We start from the raw sequence: 6,498 nt of genomic DNA on the forward strand, positions 1-6,498 counted from the left end.
GAGGGGTCTGCCTTGTCTCTGGGGGATCCCCAAAGGGGCCTGTGCTGGGCAGACAGCCAAAGGCATCTCAAGTTCAACCACTGTTGGGTAGGTGAGTCCTTCTGAGCCCTTTGGAAGGGAAATGCTGGTTTATGGCCTCCCAGCCTGGCCCTAGAGAAGAAACAACCTCCCTGCTGTGCAGGTCCATGAAGTTCATGTGTCCCCCAGGGCTTGGTGCTACCTCTCTGCTCCCTCTGCCTGAGTAGGACCATTTACTGCTCACAAGCTGCACCACTGGGGGTTTTGATTCACTGTCTTGTTGAGTCAGTCTCAAGACATCTCAACTTTGCCTTCATCCCCCTTAACTGCAGGGGCTTCACTCTCCCTTTGAGCTTCATTTTCTCCCATGGTGAAGAGGGAAATAAACTCATGGATCTGCTTTATCATCCTGCCAGTGCAGCTTTCCCACTGGCTGTCTTGACTCTGCTCATGTCTCTGTGACATTTCTGATGTAGCCACAGGATCTCTGGTGTGCAGGAACAGCAGTGAGCATGGTGGGGTCTGCCCAGACCCCTGCCATGAGCTGCTCAGGGATGTCATGCACGGAGGGCTTGTGCCTTTTGAGCACAAATCTGTCAGCTCTGGGTGCCTGCTGCCCATCCCAGGCTCCTGCACAACCCCATACAGCTCCAGCAGTGAGGGATTACTGGAGACACCCAAGCCTGACCCAGTGTCCTGGTCCCTCTCCTGGCAGATATCCACCACCTCTGCTCCTTTTTGCTTGTATTCAAGGGAAAAAGGCTGCTCTCCTAACAGGAGGTTTGATTTTCAAGATGCCATGAAGCAAGGTTTTCTTTTTGCAAGTCATTTGAATCCACAGGTGTCTCAAATGTCAACACCAAGTTGTTATGATATGAACTTGAAAACCTGTGAGAAATGGTTCTTTCTTTTCCCAACCTGCTGTGTCCACTAGCAGGGACAAGTAAGTTGTTCCTTCAGTGTAAGGGTATCTACTGCCTGTGGTGTTGATGACTTCAAAGGTTTCATCTCCCCAGAAGGACTGCCTGGGAGTTTGTTGTTCTTCTATTTATGAGAGACAGCAGGAAAATAATGAGACTTCTGCCATCAGGAGTAGAGCTACAAAGATGACACCTCCAGGATTGTTGCTGGGTAGGCCTGAGCTCATTGCACAAGAGGGAACTGAGCCAGTCACATCCATGCTGGCCAGAGAAATGGGGTTTGAGTTTGGGCTGTCCAAAGTGGCCCTGTCACTTCTCCTGTGCCTACATGTCCCCAGGGTGAGGAGAGGACTCTGCTCACACCCAGTGCAGCTTGAGCTGAGCTGTCCTGAGTGTGCTTGAACCTGTGCAGAAGAGGAGATGAGAAGAGACAGGGGCTGCCTGAACCTGTGTCCAGTCCAACTGGGATTGCTCCATGGGGTCCTTTCCTGTTTCAGCCCTGTCCTGGGCTGAAGCCCCACTTTCCTCTGGAGAATTCTCTCCTTTCTCCTGCCCAGCTGAAAGCTGCAGTGAGCTCCTCAGCTCCTTGGCAAAGCTGTGTCCTGGGAATGGCAATGGACTTAGTGCCTTGTGCTGGGAAGAGATGATCACACCAGGGTTGCTCTCCCATCCCTGCTCTCTCTAGGGATGCTCCCAGCACACACAGCCTTGGGGGCTGAGAGGAACAGATGACAGCATTTTACAAGTGAAATTCTTGGTGAGTGAGTTCCCTGTGGGATAAGGGAGAGCAAACAGACAGCCCTGCTCAGCCATTCTCTGTGCTTAGTCTCCCCATGATGGGGTTCCATAGGGCCATGGAGATGGTGCAGGGTTAGAGTGTGGGTGCAAACTGGACACCAATTTCTGCAAGGCTGTGAACACCTACCATAGAGACCAGGGGTTTATAAGAGGGACTGTTTGTGCTTGAAGCCATGCACCAAGCCCAAGCTGCTGTCTCCTGACATACAGCCACTGAAGCCATTGCAGTCTCTGATTTATACCTGTGGGGAAGCTTCTGAGAGCTCCCAACGCTTTTTTTGGAAGGAGAGTTTTATGCTCAAAGTTAAACTGTGTTCCTGCTTTCACTGGGGACCAGTTCTCAGCTGCAGAATTGCTCTGATAACTTTGCAATTGCTTTGATAGTTCCAGAGGGGAGCTCAGTCCCTTTACAGAACAGATGGAGATGCATTTTCAGGACTGCTCAACTTCGCTGTAACTCTATCTCTGTTAGAACAGTTTCTTCTGTTGTGATGGAAGGAGCACAATTTGGCCAGTGGATGAAATTAAGCTAGAACCTGAGTGCTCCCAGGTACCAAATGCCTTCCATCCCCACTGGCTTCAGTGGCACAGGGTCTTGCAGGAGTTTGCAGGATGAAGCTTTTGCAGCAGCAGTGGCAGCAGTTTCCTGATGGCAGTATTTTTGCCTGTGTCAGTCTGCACTTTGCCTGCAATGCATGGCTCCAGTCACCCCTTTGAAATCTCCCCTCCACAGGGAGAGCTGAGCTCTAGCTTCTTCCATATGGCCATGTATATTTATTGGGATATCAGGGGAGGGGGAGAAAGCTAATGAGATTGCTGCTTTAAAGCACTTGGTTCCAGAAGTAAAACAGACCTTACCAGAGGTCCAAACTGGCTTGATTTTAGCATAGGTACAAGGGCAGCTCATGAAGTATTTGAGCATTGTAATGCAGATACACCTTTTTCCTGCTGTGCCAGGAATGAAGCAGACCAGAAACACTTGGCTGTGAGGGAAGTTTGAACCATTGAATTGACAAGGAGGGGAAAAAACCCCACCAGAGTGAGTCTGAAGCTGAGCAGTTGCAGCTTCTCTGTGAGAGCCATTGCTTTCCTGCCTTATTCATGTACCTACCTGGACAGATTTCAGGGAGGAAGCACTTCAAAAGCAAAGAAAAATCAAACCTCTGAGCTTTTCCCTGAGAGTCCCTCATTTAAAAGGAGCCTACAGGCCAACTATTCCTCATTACCACAGCAGGGAAGTGGGCAACACAACAGGGGCTGCTGTTCTATCCGTGGGCCAAAGCTTGCAGAGGCTGGGCTGGGGCTGTGGAAAAGCAGGAGCACAGAGCTGGGCTGTGGGCAGAGCCCTGCACAGCCTGGCTGCAGTGTTGGCACACAGCTTGCTGTGGGGCTGCTTCACAAAGCTGCTAATGAAGAACTCTGAGAAAAGTTTCTTCCAGGGCTATTCCTAAGACTTTGCAAATGAAAAGAGTAAATGCTGAAAGAGCTGATCTAAAAAAAAGCAACTGCTTTGGGGCTTCTTTTTGGGGGGGGAGGCTTTGTTTTCCTGGGTGGGGGGTGGGGAAAGCAAACAAAAAGTCAATCAGACTGGTTTGGATTAAATCAAATGTATTCTTCTTCAATATTTGCTCATGGAGATATTAAACTTTCCCAAGGGCAACAAAACTGCCTTAAATCTGCATCAACTCCAACAAGAGACACGGATGCCATTTGCTTCTGAGCAATTGGCCAGAGTTAGCCAAGGTTAAAAGTGCTCTGCTGCCTTGAGATGCCTTCAAAAAACCCCTGGGGATCTGTATGCTGAGAAGAGCTTGAGAATAGGTTCCCTGGCCTGCAGCACCATCCCCAGCCCAAGAGTGCACACAATTCCCCAGGCAGCAGACAGACTAAGATGACTTTCAGCCAGGACTCATTGCTTTTTAGATTGCATGGAGTTAGAAACACGAGCTCTGCCAGCCACCCAGGGAATCTGATATTCAGTGCCAATTAATTGCTGTGATAGGAACAGGGATTTATTCCCTCGATTCCCTTGGGCACCTTTCAAAAGCTCAAGCCTCAAAGGTCAGTTTGGATGTTTTGGTGGTCTTTTTCCTGGTATCAAGATGACAAAGGGGAGGCTGTCTGTGAAGGCTGGCAGCTTTGGGGCAGACAATTCCATTGCAAACTTGCCATTGCAGGGATTTGCTTCAGATGTGGGTCAATTCTCCTCTGCTAGATGGGGCTCTAACCTCTCGCTGCTCCCTGCTCCCTCCCCTCAGCACCTACTCATGTCACTGTGCCTTCATTTGGTTTAGAAAAGGATGCCATTGTCTTTACTCTCACTTTGCATCCCATAAGGGGTTGGGGAGGGTGGGGGGGGGGGGGGAGGTGTTGCTTATTTTGTAGCTTTTGGTGTGATCCTAAGGTAGGTTTCTCCTGAGGAGTAAAGGGGTGGGGACAGTGGGAGCAGGGATGAGCAAGTGTTGTGTTTGATCATACCAGTGCTTTAAGCAGTCAGAAACGTGGTTTTTTTCCCCTACCTCTGAGCTCTCAATGCTGCTAAAATCTCTGCCATTCGTACAATGTACTCCAGCCCCCTCTCTTGGACTGGCTCTGTTTGCAAGATACCCACATTGTTCTAAAGCATGCACCTCTCTCTGTATAGTTCCAATCTTCTGATTTTATGGAATACTTATGCCTGTTTGCATTACAGTCAAAATAAAGACAGACAAAAAGGTGAACTGGAATCTAGCTGGCCTCGTTCTTCTCTTATCTCTGGGGTTTTAGTGCTGAAAGCCCTCTCAATACCTCGGCCTTGCTCTGCTGCACTACCTGGAATGCCAGAGTACTATAAATAGGATGGTGTGTCAAGCAATTTACCTGCAAGGCACAAACTCTGGTAAGGTTTCTGAGTCACAGCAGGACGTGTTTCACATCATTTACACCACTGTCCATCAGTAAGATGCCACAGTCAAGCAAGGAAGGCTGCTTGCACACAATCCAGGGCCTCAGGCAGGACCCGAGAGGCCTGAGCAAAGGGACAGAAGTATGGCTGTGGCTTTTCACGTGGGAAGGCAGTGTGCTGTTGCAAAGGGGTCCTCATCTGCCTTTATTTCAATAGATGGCTTCATGCTCTCTGAAGAGCAGCAGGACATGGGTGTGGACAGGCCAGAAAGATCCTAAGTTGTGTGCAAGCAGCAGGTGAAGGATGAAAAGCATCCCTGTGCAGGAGTGAAGGGCCCACAGTGTGAGGGGAATGGGGCTGTGGTGTTACCTGGTAAATGGCAGCAGTGTTACCTCAGACACTGGTGTGACCCCAGAGACCATCCCAGTGTGACCTCAGATGCTGGGGGAGCATTACCTGAGGCATGGCAGCAGTGTTACCTCAGACACTGGTCTGACCTCAGACATGGCAGTCGTCTGACCTCAGAGACCACCATGGTGTGACCTCAGATGCTGTGGGGGCATTACCTGAGGTGATTAATTACCTGAGGTAATGTGGCAGTGCTGTGACCTCAGAGACCATCCCAGTGTGACCTCAGATGCTGTAGGGGCATTGCCCATGGCATGGCAGCAGTGACACTGGTGTGACCTCAGAGACCACCATGGTGTGACCTCAGATGCTGTGGGAGCATTACCTGAGGTGATTAATTACCTGAGGTAACGTGGCAGTGCTGTGACCTGAGAGACCACCCCAGTGTGACCTCAGATGCTGTGGGGGCATTACCTGAGGCATGGCAGCAGTGTTAACTCAGACACTGGTGTGACCCCAGAGACCACCATGGTGTGACCTCAGATGCTCAGGTGGCATTACCTGAGGCATGGCAGCAGTGTTACCTCAGACACTGGTGTGACCTCGGAGACCATCATGGTGTGACCTCAGATGCTCAGGGGGCATTACCTGAGGTGATTAATTACCTGAGGTAACGTGGCAGTGGTGTGACCTCAGAGACCATCCCAGTGTGACCTCAGATGCTGTGGGGGCATTGCCCATGGCATGGCAGCAGTGTTACCTCAGACACTGGTGTGACCTCAGAGAGCACCATGGTGTGGCCTCAGACACTGTGGGGGCATTACCTGAGGTGATTAATTACCTGAGGTAATGTGGCAGTGGTGTGACCTCAGAGACCATCCCAGAGTGACCTCAGATGCTGTGGGGGCATTGCCCATGGCATGGCAGCAGTGACACTGGTGTGACCTCGGAGACCATCATGGTGTGACCTCAGACGCTGGGGGGGCATTACCTGAGGTAATTGATTACCTGAGGTAACGTGGCAGTGGTGTGACCTGAGAGACCATCCCAGAGTGACCTCAGATGCTGGGGGGGCATTGCCCATGGCATGGCAGCAGTGTTACCCAGGGCAGTGCCACGGCAGACGTGGCAGCAGCTTCACCTCAGGCGTGTCACACACACCAGGTGCTACCACAGCCATGACTGCAGCTACCTCACACAACACCCCTGCCCCGCCTGGCTTTGTTAGCCCGGCGCACAAAGCATCGGCATCCTCCCCGCTCCCGCAGCCTCGGTCCCTGTCTGCGGGCCGAACGGCGTTCGGAGGGACCCCAAACCCCCGTCCCCACGGGCTCTGGGGGGGCTCTGATGCGCCTCCTCGCGGAACGTGAACTTTGCAGACGCTCCCTAGGCGCCGCCCGGCGCTGCTGCCGCGGGCCCGGAGAGGCGGCGCGCTGCGCTCGCTGCCCGCCGCGGCACTTGGCAGACGCTCCCTAGCGCCCATATCCAGCTACCGCGCCGCTTGGCGCTCTGCGCTTTGCTGGGCGGCCG

Source organism: Colius striatus, chromosome 17 (assembly GCF_028858725.1).
Source record: "Colius striatus isolate bColStr4 chromosome 17, bColStr4.1.hap1, whole genome shotgun sequence".
Lineage (NCBI taxonomy): Eukaryota > Metazoa > Chordata > Aves > Coliiformes > Coliidae > Colius > Colius striatus.